Source organism: Tupaia chinensis, unplaced genomic scaffold, assembly GCF_000334495.1.
Source record: "Tupaia chinensis unplaced genomic scaffold, TupChi_1.0 Scaffold000288_2, whole genome shotgun sequence".
NCBI lineage: Eukaryota > Metazoa > Chordata > Mammalia > Scandentia > Tupaiidae > Tupaia > Tupaia belangeri.
In genome coordinates this window covers 5216085-5234088 of record NW_006159773.1, presented here as the reverse complement: position 1 = coordinate 5234088, position 18004 = coordinate 5216085, and the positions used below count along the sequence as shown (strand labels likewise).

The window sequence follows — 18004 nt, the reverse complement described above, 5'->3', positions numbered from 1 at the left end:
TGACCCTGGGAGTGGATCCCAGCATGAGGATCCTGTGGGGTTCCTCTCTCTCTCTCTCTTGCTCACATGCTATCTCTGTCTCTTTCTCTCTCATAGAGAGAAAAAAAATGAAAAACCCATTTCTCTAAATCAACCAGACTGAGCTTCAAGACCTGTGGGCAAAAGTAAGTCTCAGGCCCAGCAGATGCCATAATGATTAAGTCGCTGGACTTTCACATAGTCAACCATGGTTCAAGTCCTGTACCCGGTGGGTTAAAACTCACGCTGGGCACATGTGCATGAATGCCCAAGATCCCAGGAGGAGAATGGAGGAGAAGAGATTGTGGCATGGCCATCCTTCCAAGGGGTCTGATGTCTCACTTTCTGTCTCTGTGTCTCTGTCTCTCCGGCAAGTACACATGCCATACAGCAAAAATCTCTCCCTAAAAAAAATACAATAAGAAGTCTCACCAGTAGAAAGAAAGATTCCTAATGTGTATGATAGACCAGGATTCTTACAGACACTGGAGATTCTTGAGAAGAAGATTGTATAGGTATTTTTATGACAATATATCTCTGAGCTTCCGTATCCTCATCTCTGTAGTGAAAAAAGACTAGCAGTTCAACTCTCAGTTTATAGTACACTGCGAAACTACACTGTCAGAGAAGGCAATGCTCAGCAATACATTTTGGAGCTGTCCTAACAGCAGAACAAATACAGCTCTGCTAGCTGCAAGACCACATATCAAAACCCCACAGACCAGAAGTTTCTACCAGTCTAGTTTTTCTCGCAAAAGAAAGAAAGAAAGAAAGAAAGAAAGAAAGAAAGAAAGAGTTACTGACAAGTTCTCTCATAGAGCATTAATAAATTCATGACATGTAACATTAAATTTCTTTAAAAATCTGAGTGTAATTCATAAGTGTACTGGTCTCGATTATTATCCTCAGCCATTTTATATCCTTATTTTTACATACCACAGTGGAATCACATATAATTTGCTTCTGACTTTTGGAAATTCAACCATATATGTATATCTATCATTTGTGTAATTATAAATATTATAAATTATTTTTGCACTTTTATTTTTAAAATAGTAAAATTCTGCCCATTTCTATACATCCTACATTTATACCTAAATTTTATTTTTCAACATGTCACCACTTCCATTTTTGGTTTTTTTGTTTTTTGTTTTTTTGGTTTTGTTTTTTTAGGTTTTTGCCATAGGGCATAAGCACTTGCCAGAAAGAGACAGAGATAATGAGAAGGAAAGTGAGAGAGAGGTCACCCCCTGGGTGGACAGCCACACCACAATTCTTTCTCCTCCATTTTCTTCTTGGGGTTTGGGTACACACACTTGCATGCTAGCATGATTTTCAAGCCACCAGGTCTGGGACTCAAACTGCAGTTGGCCATGTGGGAGACCAGCTCCTTAACCACCATACCACCTGCTGGCCCCAGCTGTAGTATTTTAATTGGGCCTTCAATGAAAAATAAGACTGAGAGTTTTTAGTGATGGAGAGAAATAACAGCATTCCATGAGAAGAAAGCCAGGAGAACAAAAGCAAGGCATCTCACTGTCCACGTTTAGCTCAGTCATAAGAAACTAGCGACCTTGGGACCTTGGGTATGCACACACATGCACCCAGCATGATCCTCAAGCCACCAAGTCCAGGGACGCAAACCGCAGTCAGCCATGTGGAATTCAGCTCCTTAACCAGCATGCCACTGGCTGGCCTACCACATTTACTATACTATCTAATCGAATTAAATAATTTTCAAGGAGAATTTCCTAAAATTTGTAACATTTTTTGTTTAATCAAATACTACTATTTTTTAAAACTTTACTTTGGGAAAAAAATTTTAAATAAATAAATTAGCTGCGTATTTCTCAAATTGTCCTTACTATTTCTTCTTAATTTTATTTACTTTCAGCACTTAGGAGAACTATTGGGTTTTAGGAAAAGTCATGAAGGTTTTTTGCACAGGAGAAACAGAAAAACTATGTCATGACTTTTCCAACAACTTCATATTTCAATGTCAATCTGCAATGTCAAATATTCTTTTTTGGGTTCTCTGTGTCCAGGACCTAACTAATAGTTACCAAAAAGAGAAAGCATATAGTAACATGAAATATTAAAAGATGTAACCAAAAATTATTATTAAAACTTCAGTGAGCTCTGACAATATTTGGGTATTTAACATCAGTTTAAAAACCCAAGAGGAAGAGGGACCAGCAGTTAGCATAATGGCTATGTCGCTGAACTCCCATATAGCTGATCGCAGTTTGAGTCCCAGACCCGGTGACTTAAACTCACACTGGGCGCGTGTGCATGTGTGCCCAAGATCCCAAGAGGAAAATGGAGGAGAAGGGATTGCGGCACAGACATCCCCCCCGGGTGGTGATTCCTCACTTTCTGTCTATCTGGTGAGCGTACTTTGCCTTATAGCAAAAAAAAAAAACAAAAACAAAAACAAACAAACAAAAAAAACTCTCCAAAAACAAATAGCCCAAGAGGAAAATAAATCTCCCCCAAAGACAGAAAGAAGTAGGGCACAATCTCTATGCTCCAAATATGGCTTTTGCTCATCGAATGCATCTCAATATAACGAAATATTCAAGTAGCATTTATAAGTGTACTCAATAATAAGCCAAATGTGGAGATGTGAAGAATCATAACTGCCCCTGATTTCATGGAATTCTTAACCTACACTGAAATGACGAATGGACATGAATTAAAACTCAACAAACTGGGTGGCCTTGAGGCTCGCTCTCCTTATCCGAGCACTGCCTTGCAGATACCTTAAGAGTTGAGTATGCTGTGAGTTGGCAGCAATTCCACTGCGGGGTACCTTCCTGCCCCACACTCCCGAATGCTCTGCCAGTGCTCTCTGGGCTGTTCTCCAGACAGCACAACCTCTGTAAGAGGTTAATAGGTGCTAGGCAAACAAGGGTTGTGTGGGCAAGTCCGGGAAACACTGCCTTAATAAATGTTAAATTGTTTTTCTGGGTTTGTTTGTTGTTCCCCCCCACACACACACAAGAGTTATACTCCTAAGCCTTTTCTCTTTGCTTCTTAAAACCCCTTTTTCATATGAAATAAACTCTTTCATATTTTCAGCCCTTGAACAAAATGTTTCCTGTACCTCTTTGTCAAAACTGAAATTCTTTTCTCCTCTTAGGATATAAAGTATCTGCCCTCCTATAGGGACTGTCTGACCCCTCGACCTCAGAAGGAAAAAAAAAAAAAATTAAAATATTAACCTTTCTTCTCTCCGCCCATTGAAAACTTTGCTCAAAGTGTCACTACTATCCTGAGTGATTTTTGGTGTTTATATGTAGAACAGGCTTACAAAAAACTTCATAGAAAATGCATATTATTTTTAAAAATGCATAGATCTCAAAATATTTTTGCACCAAAATTACTTGTACTTTAATTCCATTTTTCTAGGAACTCGGTGAAGTCTCCTTGTATTTACTTCCAATCTCAAAGTCCTTTGAACTTCTCAAATCTTGAGTTTTTCTTCTCTTCTGCTTCACTTTCCTTAATCCCAAAACAGATACTTGGAACTACTCCATGTCAAAAATCTATAAATCCATGCTCTTCCCTGACAGCACACTCATTCCTTCAGCCTCTTGCATAATCTCACGCTCCTTCATACTTTCTTTTAAAACAAACATACATGTCTGTCTTCCTGTATTTTCTCTCAGGAATCTGCTCCCCACCCCACCCCCTCGCCTTGTTCACTTTCTTTTCTATTCAGCTTGGACTCACTATCTCCCCAGCTCCCTGACAGACTGTCCTGTCATTCCTGGGGAACCAGATTTCAACCCTGTATTACTCAGACATCGTCCTGCAAAGGCACAACTGAACAATACTGCAGAAAATCACGACACTCTAGAACTGGTCAGTACAAAACAAGAGTCTCTCATTTTAAACTTGGGCTTCTCAGTTGTCTTTCATCCATGTTTTTTCAAGGTCTTTTCCAAAAATATCAGCTTGTCTTCTATGTCACCAGAAAAATTATGGAATCAGAAAACGACCATCAACTTCCCTCACACACCACCTCCAGACTGTCCTCAGGCTGACTTGTGTTTCTCACCTTGTCAATTTGGAGGTGATGGTCTCTATTTCCTGTGTGAGGCTTAGATTGGTTTTTAGGCTGGAGATTTGTGTCCCACTGTCACACTTCTCTCTTAGACTTGAATCCCTCTTATCATTACCACATCATGGCTATTATTCATTCTGTTCAGCCCCACTATAATTTCCCATGTCGTATAAACAACGAAACTCGTCTTTCTTTCAGCCTTAAAACACAGACACACACACACACAGAAATAAAGTCTAGGCCAGCTGCGATGTTGCAGTGGTAACACAAAGCTCTGAACATGCCGAAGCCATATAGAAAGGTTCCTGGTTTGCATCCCAAGGTTACCTGATGCTAGCTGGCTAAAGTTGGGGATAGAGGGCACCCAGAAGACTGTTGGGGGTGCTTCTCTCTCTTTTTCTTTATTTTTTTCTCTCTCAGCCTCTCTGATGGAAGAAACACATGAACTTTAATACATAAAATCCCTCCCATAATTCTCTAAAACATCTCTGTTGCCTTTACCCTGGCCATTCCTTAAGTCAATTAATAAAATGCTCCTTATGCAATGCCTTCACTTCCATAGTTTGTAGCTCTACCTCTAAGAAAACTGTTTGCACTGAGACTGCCTGACCTTACTGCAATATACAACACTTTTCCAGCCTTGTCTTTATTTGACCTTGTATAAACACCTACTCATTCCTGAGGCTGCACTGATTGTCTCCTGCATGTCTGGTTCCTTCTATGACTAGGCCTTCTCAGTCTTCTTCTTCTTTTTTTTTTTTTTAATGTTTTTTTTTTCCTACAGCGCACATGTGCTCTCTAGAGCGACAGAGAAAGAGAGAGACAGAGAAAGGGAAAGTGGAAAACCACCCCCTGGAGTCGGGATAGCCATGCCACAATCCCTTTTCTTCACTCTCCTTCTGGGAGTGTGGGTCTGCATGCACATACTCCTGGCATAATTTTCAAGCCACTGGGTCTAGGACTTGAACCACAGTCTGCTATGTGAGAGTCCACCATGCCACCTACTGGTCCCTCTCAGTGTTCTTTTAAGGCTCTTTTTTCTTTGTAGACCCTTAAATATTACTTTTCTCCTTAGCTTTATTCATGGTCCTTCTTTTCTTACGCTACCTCCTTGAAATCTCATCTACTCATATGTTTTTTAACCACATATAGTTTGAAGTTTTTCAAATGTTTATCTTGAATTCTCAGCACAAGGCTGATGTAGTCAAGTTCTTGCAGGACATTTTACTTGGATATATTATAAGCACTTCAAAGTCAATGTATCCAAAAATAACTCATCTTCGTTATTACTCCACCTGTCGTTGCACTCACTAATCAATTTCAGTCTTGCTGATTACATTTCCCATATTAACAGTGCTTGAATTCATCACGTCCTTACACCATTGTTATAGTATTACTGTTTTTCTTTTCTTTTTTTTTTTTTTCACTAGCGGATGTGTGTGCTTTCCAGAGACAGACAGAGAAAAGAAAGTATCCAACATAGGAAATTATCACAGTGAAATTTCTTTTCCCCACCTCCCCTTCCTTTGGGGATTTTTGGGCATGAAGGTACATGAGACCAGTATGTTTCTCAAGTCACTAGGTGTGGGACTTGAACTATGTGGTCAGCCATGTCGAATCCAGCTACCTTCACCTCCAGGTCACAGAGCCAGCCCCCTGTTCATCTTGACTTGTCTCTACTATCATATAATTTCATCACAGGTTTTAAAACTTAGAAATTTGCCCTCCCAAAACCCATTTTCCATATGGCTATTACAATGTTCAACATACAAATCAAGCCACACTACTCTCAAGCTTCAAATATTTCAAAGCAAGAAGTCTTAACATCAGTATTCTTCATGGGTCTATGGAGAGGCTTTAGGGGAATCACAATAAAGAATGGAATAAAAAGTTTGGGTGGATGTGATCATTTTTGGACAGAGCAGTAGTCATTTTAACCAGTATCCCAAAATAATCCTTGACTCAAAAGGGTTTAAGAACTACCATTTTTATTGGCTTCTCATCACCTGCAAGATGAGTTATGGTTTCCTTGGCAAGTCATTTGAGTCTCTCTATTGCACAATTCCTACCTGTGTCTGCAAATTCATCTTCTTGAATATTCCACCATAGATTTTCTACTCCATAAACTCCAAACTGCTTTTACTTTTTTTGTAGATATTTTGTAATGAAGCTTCTGTGTCATTACACTATTATCTCTGGCAGGATTTATCTCTCACCATCCCTTTATAACTTGGCTTATTTCTAGCTTTTCATTCTAGATTCTCCTATTTCAGAAGCTTTCCTTCCATAAATCTTAAAATCTATGCAAATCTTTACCATAGCTTTTACTTGGCCATATTTTGTTTATTTCAATGCCTGTGTTTCCCACATTTCTAGTGTCTTAAGGAGAGAATTGTGTCTTTATATTTTTCTCTCCCTAAAGTCTAGCTTAAGTAGAGCCTGATAGATTCGAAATGTAAGAGAGACTTTGCAAGGTATTTTTTAGTGATTATTTCACCTTGGAGATAAATAAAAGGAAATGTGACCTAGCTTAGTGTATGGACACTTTTTCTTATTTATTTTTTTAAGAAATATTTATTTCATTTTATTTATGCATTTATTTTAATTTGCTATAGGTATGTGTACTCAAGAGAACAAGATGAAAGAGACAGAGACAGAGAAAGGGAGAAAGCAAGCTGCTAGGTCTGGGACTTGAACTGCAGTTGGCCATGTGTGAGCCCAAGGCCTTAACCATCATGCTACCTGTTGGTCCCTGTATGGGAAATTTTCTACAGAATGCCATAGTATAATGATATTCCCTTGAAAAGTGGTTTTTAAAAAACTGAACAGATTTAAGTAGTTCTTAGCTTGATTCACCCTAATATAGGGAGTAAATGGAGGCTTATGTGTGAGTTGCAGTATCATCCAAGAGGCAGAGGTGAGGGACACAGGAGGAAAATTTGAAAGGAGAGCAAAGCAACAATAAAGTAAATTATCTGGTCACCCCTGTACACATGGCTGTTGTTCAATAGCTCAAGAATTCCTGAGGAGCCTAATGAGGTAAGCCCACATGGAAGACAAAAGAATAAAGCATTTATCCATGAGTTCCTAGTCAAGGGTAGCCCCTGGGTATTAATATCCCTGAGCTTTTGAGTTGCATATATATGAGTTCAGATGGGGACTTGCACATCAAATAAGACAAATGAGATATAATGCAGCCGGAAGCTCTGAAAGGCTTCAATTATATTTCTAATATGATAGAAAGTTATGCTAAAAAAAAAAAATGCTTGAGCTGGTGCTAATAGTATGTCTGATAAGTTAGACTTGGCATGGGAAAGTAAGAAAGAAAAAAAAAGTCACCAATATTTTTGGCCCGAGCAACTGAACTGATCATGTTGCCATTTGCTGAAATAAGAAAAACTGAGATAAATTTGGTGGGGATTAAGTGGCATTTAGTTTGGGGCATGGCAAATTTAAAATGCATTTAAGAGCTGTAAGTAGGGATGTAGAGAGGCAATTAGATACCTGTGTGGAGATGCTGAACAGGCTGTGTGGGGTTGTGGGGAGAGATTTGCACCTTCTCAGTTTCAGAATCTCTATAAAGAACTCCAGTATATGATATGCTACTACTTAATTCAGCTATCTAGAATAGTATATTACTCTGTTACTATGAAATAAAAAGTATAACTCAATAAATTCAATTAGGTCAGGAAAACCACATTTAAGAGTTTGGGGTTTAAGAAATGTTGAACTATTTTCTTCAAGAGTTATAAAATTAGCTTATCTTTCCCCTCCAAAGCCTGCTTTTAATTCACGAAGCCTTTCATAATAGCAGACACTGAGTTACTTCTAAGTCACTTTCATGTTAATTCTCCATTTTAGGATTACAGTATGCGTCCTCAGTTTTACTTTTTGAAGGAAATTCTAAAAACTTATTGCAACTCATTCAATTTTGAGATCTTAAAAAAATCAAAATTGTCATCATTGTAAAATTTATGGCGAACTGGGCCAGCTAGGTGGCATATTGGTTAAGGCAGCTGGATCCCACATGGCCAACTGTGAGATTTGAGTCCCAGACCTGGTGGCTTAGAAAACAGGCTGGGTGCATATGTGCGCATGCCCAAAATCCTGAGAGGAGAATAGAGGGAAAGGGATTGCGGAATGGTCATCTCCCCTGGGAGGTGAGGGTGCATGCTCTCTCTTTCTCTACTGAGTGTAGGTGACCTATGGCAATTTTTTAAAATATATTTGAGACCTTTGAGGCCAGCCCTAGCTCAAGCCCTAAGCCTGTCAGTCATCTAGTGTGAGACCTATGAGTACTTCCATCATCTCCCCAATTACTTTTCAAACTTCCTAAAATGCAAGATTAAGTCTGATATTCACCATACTATCAGAGACTTGCATATATATAATACACATTTGTGTCAGAATAACTGTCTAATATAAATAATATCTATCTGAATTCACTCAGCATTTTACTTATTTATCTGTGCTTAATTTTTCATTCTTTTTAAATGATGCAGTACATATTGGACACAAGTGAGAGTGAATAAGAGGGATATATGAGCACCTGCCACAGAATCTGGTCATGCTGCAATTCCTTACCTCCAGGCCTTCAGCCCTTGGATCTTGGGCACTAACTCATGTACTTGGCATGTTTGAGGCTGACCAGGCTGGGGACTCAAACTGTGGTTGCCATATGGGATCTGGCTTCTCTTAAGCAGCTCACTGGTATTATGCCATGGAGTTAGACCCACTCAGCATTTCAATGGTTTCTTTCTTTCTGTTTTTTAAAAAAACTTGCTGTAGGATGTTTGTGCTTTCCAGAGAGAGAGAAAGCACCTCCCAGGGAAGATGGTCATACTGCAATCCCTTCTCCTCCATTCTCCTCTCAGGATTTTGGGCACCCATATATACATGTTTGTTTAAGCCACCAGGTCCATGACACACATTGTACAGTTGGCCATGTGGGATCCTGGTGCCTCACTGCCATGCCATCTGGCTGGCCTCTCAGCAGGCTATTTCTTGCTTTAGAAAGAAGCCTCTGCTGCCCTATGAAGTTCCCCACCCCCAGGTCCCAGTTCTTCAGAGAATTACCTGTTCTTATTTCCACTCTTTTAACTTTACCTCACTGTTCTCAGAGAATTACCTGTTCTTATTTCCACTCTTTTTACTTTAACTCACTGTTGTGTTTTATTGACCATTCTGGTTTGCGCCCTTGAAGAATGGACTACTTGCTTGAATTCTGATGCTTTAAGAGATAGAACTCTACTTCCCAGGATCTCAAGAGAAAATTTCCAAGAGTACCTAGACTTCCTTTCTTATTTGAGTATATTTACTTAAAACCTTTTCTTCTTACATTCATCTGCAGACACTCTAGTTATTGCTTGTTTCTTGCTGTTGATGTCACAGAAGCATAAATCACAATACATCACGATGAAGCCCCTTTTTCTTACGAGCAGAGTCGAGTAGAATAACATCCTCCTTCAGCAGAGGGCTTTCCTTAAATTCTGCTTATTAAATTCCCTCCCTCATTCACAAGAACCTCTGAACATTAACCTCTACAATATAATGATTGATAGGGACATAGAGATAAAAACCATGCTCTTTTCTGTTAAGTTTTCCTTTTAACTTCCTGTCTCCTGAAAATGAGCTATGGGCCTGCAAATTATTTATAACTCTCTAATTTATCGTTCTCTCATATACACATGATGGCAGACACGTAGTTGGCATGGATGGCCTCTTATCTGTGCTGCTAATGATTTTTCTGGCAGTGGCTTAGGCATTTTAAAACCAAATTTAAGGAAAATGCACATGGAGAATAGATATATTTCATTCTTGTTCTCTTCTGATTTACCTTGACTCAGATGTAAAATTGTCAACCCAAAATAAGGTGGAGAAGAAGAGGCATTGCGTGAGATGGGTTCTTGGCATATCTGAGGAACTACTAAACCAGATTTTCCAGGCAGGTATGACTAGAATATGGGTCTCTGACCCACACATCATGGCCAGATCATTGTGTACACGAAGAATGAGCCTGGGGACAGTACAACCTTCTGAAATCTGAGGCAGACACAAGAAAGTTATACTTTAATTGCCAGACTGATCTGGAGCTAAGGAAACTCCAGGAGAATGCAGTCAAGTGTGGAATGTCTGAATTAGAGCTATCCCGGGGTACTGGAATAGCTTCCTCCAGAATACGTATTCATGCTCATTTTTAACCACATTTTATGTCTATAACAGACCTGGAAAAGTGAAGGTATGGTTTGGTTTCTGTCTGCCCTTCTCCCCAGAAAGTACCCTCTTTAAAATCCATTAATACACAGATAGAGGAAGTGCAGGTCCTTATTTGACTCTGTGGATGAGTTGCCTTAAATTTTAGCATGTATTGGAATCTTCTTAAGGGTGCATACGCTCTCCAGAAAGACAGAGAGACAGAAAGCGAGAAATCACCCCCCCCAGGGGGATGGCCATGCCGCAATCCCTTCTCCTCCATTCTCCTCTTGGGATCTTGGGCACGCACGCACATGCGCCTGGCATGAGTTTAAGCCACCGGGTCTGGGACTAGAATCGAGGTCAACTACATGGGAGTCCAGAGACATAGCCATTATGCTAACTGCTGGTCCCTTCTTAAGAACATTTTAAAACACAGATTGCTGGGCCCAACTCAAAATTTCTGAACAGCAGGTCTGGTTAGAGCTCAAGAATGTGTGTTTCTAACAAGTTCCCAGGCCATACTGTCACTATTGGTTGGGGCCCACCCTCTGCCATGCCTCCCTTCATAGCTATCCAGGTACATAGAGCTTTCATTGCCCTAGTAGAAGGACTGCACCATGCCAAAAGCAGAGGCATCTCTACCAGGGGATGTTGGTGTTTTCCTTTCTCTTACTTGCTAGGGTATTAGCTTTTCATTAAATACTACATTTTACTTCCAAGCATGTTATCATTCAGTTTTACTGAGAGTCAGAATCTCAGTCAGACTTTACTTGTGCTCAGGACACTGCACACTTATCCAAACCAGAGAACTGCTTGGTCAGCAGACAAGTTGGGCAGCAGCTGTGAAGGATCTCTTTAACATGCTGATTTCTAGTGGGTTGAAAAATGGGATTGTGTGGGGAGCCAAGATACCCTTTTGAAAAGTTGCCAAAATTTTCATTCTTCCCTTCACCCATCCTTTCCTTTAATCACAGACTGGTCCCTCATGGCCCTGAAAAGGAGGGCTCCCTCACACGTGCACGAGGTGGAGGACCACCCCACTTCTGTGTAGCCCATGGAGGCATCTGTTAGAGAGCTGACTTCTGTTCATAGTCAGCCTCTTGATCTCTCTCTTTTTCTCTCTCTGGGACTTAAAAGGAAACTGAACACTTTCTGACTTTTTTATGCTACAGCTCTAGAAGTGACCATATGTCATGATACTTCAGTTAGTTAAACTTCTTTTCTTTGCTGTTTCTATTTCATGGGATTTAGAATCATTAAAATTAAATTTTGATAACTAATAGGCTAAGAGGTATACCAAAATTTTCAAATTAGAAGTAATGTTTCTTTGTACCAGGGAAAGGAGATATTTTAGTGGGATTCTATCTACTCACAGATGGCAGTGAGGGAATGCTATGTGCTATGCTGTGTCACGAACTGAAAAGTTGCTAATAGATATGGAACTAGCATAAAGAAATGAACCAAGATAGTCTCATCGCCATTTTTCTTTAGGAAGTCATGCAGTGCTGTAGATAGGAAATAAAAGAAAGTGTCATCTAATTAAGAAGGATGGGGATAGAGGACAGGAAAAATCTGAGATTACCATCCAAGACTGAAGTACCGAGTGATGAGATTATGGCCATGGAAGGTGGGCTAGTGTGTTAGAATTTCACACAGAAAGGCTGCCCTGATGGGCATGTCATGACTCAGCTTCCCCATACAGGTTTACGATCGTAACACACAGGGAGCATTTTGCTGAAAAGAAAGAAAACTCCCCTCACCTGGAGCAGTGAGAGTAAAGAAAGCAGTCTATAGAATAGGAGCCACTTCACCAGAAAATCCACAGCCAAGTATCAATAAGCCAGCAGTTCAACCACTGTACCCCAAAATACGCCGAGACTTTTCTCTAACCCAACATCAATCAAGAAAAAGGCATACTTGAATAGTGGCAAGTTCAGAATTCGACACCCTCTAACCACCATTATTAAAGACATTCCCGGAGGCAGTGCAAAGGAGAAATGTGAAATACAGAAGTCAACGAAATTCATACGCAAGCCATAGCATAAGGGGATCAACAGCAGGTATTGAAATCATTTAAATAATTAAAATAAGACTAAGCCTACTTAGTCTCAATGACTATGGCCAAAGATCAGAATGCACGCCTCATAAGCGTAGACAGGGTAGATACATGAGGCAGAAAATGCAGTAGCAGTTCAGTGGTTACAGCTCAATATAAAAACAGAAAAAAAATGGGCCCAAGTTAGAAGGAGTTTAGGCATGCGAATTCCTGCACCTTCCAGAAGACTGAAAGATACTGCTTCTGATCATTCCACAAATATAAACTTGAGTATGTTCTTAATAGTCTGTACCATAACTAGCTATAGAAATAGGACAGGCTATATAGGTTACGAATTACAAGGGAAGAAATACAGAAAATGAAAGAAAATGAAGAAATATTAAGGGATATTAAAGTACAAAAAATGAATAACAAACTACAAGATATACTTGATATAAAAGAAATGGAGTTACTTGCTTTTTCAATACCCATTATAGGACAAAAATCTACTATATACTGACTGAAAGAAATGCCTCACACATAGCATTATACACAAAGTTTAAGCCAAAGGATGAAGACAAATGTGCCCTGAAAATGCAAAGAAAAATTTAGCTATCATGTAATACAATGTTGAGAACAGAATTAAAAGAAAAATAGCACTAAGATATGTGGGGTAATGATGACCTGTGAGCTCTGGAATCCACACCATGCCCCATTTTTACCTGGTCAGTCCCCACCTATTTGTTTAACTGGTTTCTCATTCCATGCCTAGTCTTGATTAGCACAGTATCATGACAATATTTACATTACTGAGAGGAGGAGGAGGGCCTAAGAATCCATGTTTTTGTCTGTTTTTTCCTCCTGGAATGCAATAGTCAAAAGAGCAGAAATTGTACTTGTCTGTTACATGATAGTTTCTCATAATTCTATAGTTTGATTTAAATATTCAATTGTTAATTGTAATGGATTTCTATTAGCTGGACTGTATAGCACTAAAATATTCAAAGCAAATATATTAGAACTGTGGGAATTTTGAGAAAAAGTAAATGATGTAGAACTTTTTCATGTAAAAGCTTGATAAAGATTGAAAAACATAATTTGGGAACAAATGAGTATGGGTGAAATGATGGAAAAGCATACATACCACACTCCTAAAGGGTCATTTCACTGTAACTACAGACATAAATTTCATGAGCGTTTATATCTTTTTTGAATCATCAATTCTTCCTGAGGAATTTATCTTCAGATAAATAATTTAGGGGCCAGCGAGTGGCACAGTGGTTAAGGTGCTGGACTCCCACACGGCCAAACACAGTTCAAGTCCCAGACCTGGTGGCTTGCTTTCTTGCTTTCCCTCTCTTTCTCGCTCTCTGTCTCTTTCGGTCTCTCTCTGGTGAGCACATATACCCTATAGCGAATTAAAAATAAGAAAAATAATAATAAATTTAATTAACTAAACAAATTATTTTATAAAGATAAATAATTTGTGGGCTAGCAGATGGCATACCAGGTATGTTGCTGGACTCCTGTGTCCTACTGCAGTTCCCCGACCCAGTGGCTTAAAAATCTTGCAGAGTGCATGTGCGTGTGTGCTCGAGATACCGGAGGAGAATGGAGAAGGGACTATTATGTGGCTATCCCCCCTGGGGGATGATTTCTCACATTCCCTCTCACAGTCTCTCTCTGTGTCTCTCTATCTCTCTCCAGTGAGTGCACACACCCTAAGGCAAAGACCTCCAAATAAAAAAAAAAGGTAGATAAATAATTTAGCAAAGGTAAAAAGATGTCCATTACTGTGCTCTTTTAGAAACCAATTAAATATTAACAGTAAGAAGTTGTTAAAAAATAATGGGACATATATAATACTATCTTTTTTTGTAAATAATTATTTTATTTAGCTTTATTTATTTAATTCAAACAGAGAAGGACAGAGTGAGAGAGAGAAAGAGGGAAAATGAGAAAGCAAGCTGCCAGGTCCAGGACTCAAACTGTGGTTGGCCATATGGGAGTCCGGCACACTTAACCACCATGCCAGCTGCCAGCCTCTAAATATGAAATAGTATCTTAAACAATGAAAAAACACAATGTAGATAAGTACCCATAGATATTCTTTCCTAGATTTCATTTTTTTCTGATTTATATTCGATGATTCACACCATATTAAGTGGAAAAAAAGTGGAAAAACAGCATATAAGTATGATCTTACTTTTGTAAAACAATAGAAATAGATGATGGATAGATAAGTGAAAGAAGAGGGAGAAAGAGAAAGAAGAGAGAGAGAGGCAGAAAGAAGGAAGGAAGAGAGGGAGGAAAGAGAAAAGAGAGAGAGAGAAAGATAAGAAATGAAAAGAAAAGAAAAGAAAGAAAATTACAAAAGAACTTAAAGTGGATTTAAGACAACGTATCTCTCCAAAACTCGTAAAAAGTATGATAATTCTGATTTCAGAATACATGACAGCATTATTACCAGGAAGTCAGTACTTATTTTCCAAATGGATAGTTCTGTGTGTAACAATTTCCATATTCCAATAGGCCGGAGAAGAATATCAGAAATATAAGCATATACATATGAGTTGGTCTCCTTTTCCACTTTGCTTTAATGTAGCATTGGTATCCGCATAACGGGCAATAAACAATTCTAATTGAATGTCTTATTCTAGTGCTACCTTCAAGCTTGATACATTTTCAAGGCTTTAGGTTTATTGTGGGAAAGGAAACTTGGCTTGAGTTTGTGTTTGACGTCATTCAATAAATACAAACTTGGATAATAAATTGGCTTTGATTGACTCACTATAAAGTTGCTTTGCTTATTAGTATTTGGGCAGAATAAAATTAGTTGATAAGTTGATGATCTGGAAAAGAAGAAGGGTTTAGAAAATGTTAAGTATGTGGAGTTCCCAAAGAGGTTATAATGAGAAAGATAAAGGCCTTCTTTCTTCTCTTAACAATGTTTTTCAAATTCTTAAGGACATCTCTGAATACAAATGTCTGCATAATTAGGTAAGTCAATCAGGCATAAAGATATTAGGGTAATTCATCTTTTGGCATAATATTCAACAACAAGAAATATACCAGTGACTTAACAAAGTAATAGAAATACTGTTTTGTTAAATTTTAACTACCTCAGTCTAGATCTTATCTTTTTGTCTCTTGAAATGATCATATAATTTGTTATAGTGAAACTTTTTTTCTGTGAGCCCTTCTGCTTTGAGAAATTACAAATGGTTTACATTGATAACCAGACATAAAATTTAAATAAGAGTTTCCAAGGGACTTTAAGTATTTTTGAATTTATTTATTTTTGTATAAGTACCATACTTCAAACCCTAAGATAGTCTTTGCTAAATTTCATCTATTTTTCTGACTTGTATTTGACATAATTTAGATGTTACAGAATTTCTGATTTTAAGTGAGAAAGTAGAAAATTCTGAAGAAAATTATTAATAAGAAATAAATCCTGGGACCAGCAGTTAGCGTAATGGCTATGTCGCTGGACTCCAATGTGGTTGACCACAATTTGAGTCCTGGACCTGGTAACTCGTAAAAAGTATGATAATTCTGATTTCAGAATACATGACAGCATTATTACCAGGAAGTCAGTACTTATTTTCCAAATGGATAGTTCTGTGTGTAACAATTTCCATATTCCAATAGGCCGGAGAAGAATATCAGAAATATAAGCATATACATATGAGTTGGTCTCCTTTTCCACTTTGCTTTAATGTAGCATTGGTATCCGCATAACGGGCAATAAACAATTCTAATTGAATGTCTTATTCTAGTGCTACCTTCAAGCTTGATACATTTTCAAGGCTTTAGGTTTATTGTGGGAAAGGAAACTTGGCTTGAGTTTGTGTTTGACGTCATTCAATAAATACAAACTTGGATAATAAATTGGCTTTGATTGACTCACTATAAAGTTGCTTTGCTTATTAGTATTTGGGCAGAATAAAATTAGTTGATAAGTTGATGATCTGGAAAAGAAGAAGGGTTTAGAAAATGTTAAGTATGTGGAGTTCCCAAAGAGGTTATAATGAGAAAGATAAAGGCCTTCTTTCTTCTCTTAACAATGTTTTTCAAATTCTTAAGGACATCTCTGAATACAAATGTCTGCATAATTAGGTAAGTCAATCAGGCATAAAGATATTAGGGTAATTCATCTTTTGGCATAATATTCAACAACAAGAAATATACCAGTGACTTAACAAAGTAATAGAAATACTGTTTTGTTAAATTTTAACTACCTCAGTCTAGATCTTATCTTTTTGTCTCTTGAAATGATCATATAATTTGTTATAGTGAAACTTTTTTTCTGTGAGCCCTTCTGCTTTGAGAAATTACAAATGGTTTGCATTGATAACCAGACATAAAATTTAAATAAGAGTTTCCAAGGGACTTTAAGTATTTTTGAATTTATTTATTTTTGTATAAGTACCATACTTCAAACCCTAAGATAGTCTTTGCTAAATTTCATCTATTTTTCTGACTTGTATTTGACATAATTTAGATGTTACAGAATTTCTGATTTTAAGTGAGAAAGTAGAAAATTCTGAAGAAAATTATTAATAAGAAATAAATCCTGGGACCAGCAGTTAGCGTAATGGCTATGTCGCTGGACTCCAATGTGGTTGACCACAATTTGAGTCCTGGACCTGGTGGCTTAAACTCAAGCCGGGTGTGTGTGCATGCCCAAGATCCTGAGAGGAGAATGGAGGAGAAGGGATTGCAGCGTGGCCATCCCCCCGGGGGTGATTTCTCATTTTCTGTCTGGCAAGTGCACACATCCTATAGCAAAAACCTCTACAAAAAAAAAAAAAAAGAAAGAAAGAAATTCCAATTACTTCCCTGAAAATACACACTTGCCAAAACATCATGCATGTCAGTAATTTTCAAGTTACAACCCTTTCATAACCCATTGTAAGCATTAACTTTCATTATTGAAAAAAAATGTGCTCTCAGAGTTCTGATTCTTAGTCTGAAATGTTATAAGAAAATTCAAAATTTAATATAAATAGTATTATTTAATAGGAATAATATCTCCAGTCCGGTTGGATTCTAAAATATTTCTTACATTAGTGTTGCTAATTAATTGTTCACTTATTATGCAGATAGTTAACAGATAATGTACATAGAGAAAAAAATAAATAAAATTTTATGTTTGATGGGGCTTCTGTAATTCTTTTAGAAACTGTGATCCAATTATCAGGAAAATTACCATAAAAAGTAATTAGAATGAATTAAAATTTCAGTTTTACTATAAAATGTACCAGGCAGACCCAAAATGTCAAACATGAATAAATAAAAAGCCTCCAGAAATGGCTAAAAAAAGTGGAATGCAATTCTTTACTATTTGTTTCTGTTTCTCACATAATATATCACTTTCTATGCCAAAAGGGAATTGAAAACAAAAAAATAGGGAAGACTGATTAAATCAATTTCCTCATATTATAATAATAAAATAAAATCCAGTAGTGTTGTTGCTATTATACTGGTAGAAAGGTTCTAATCTAGAATAGATATTAGAGGGACCAGCAGGTGGCTTGGAGGTCAAGGTGCTGGACACCTAAATGGCCAACTGTGTTTCAAGTCCTGGACTTGGTGGTTTGAAAAATCACACAGGGTACATGTGTCTATGTGCCCAGAATCCCAGAAGGAGAATGAAGAAGAAACTGCTATGACTGTCCTTC

General features: G+C 37.9%; 1 protein-coding gene across 1 annotated transcript in view; it reads right to left on the bottom strand.

Moving 5' to 3' along the window:
* Positions 1-18004, bottom strand: part of CUNH8orf34 (chromosome unknown C8orf34 homolog) — a 526010-nt gene that overhangs the window by 110088 nt on the left and 397918 nt on the right. The gene's annotated exons all lie outside the window — the stretch shown is intronic.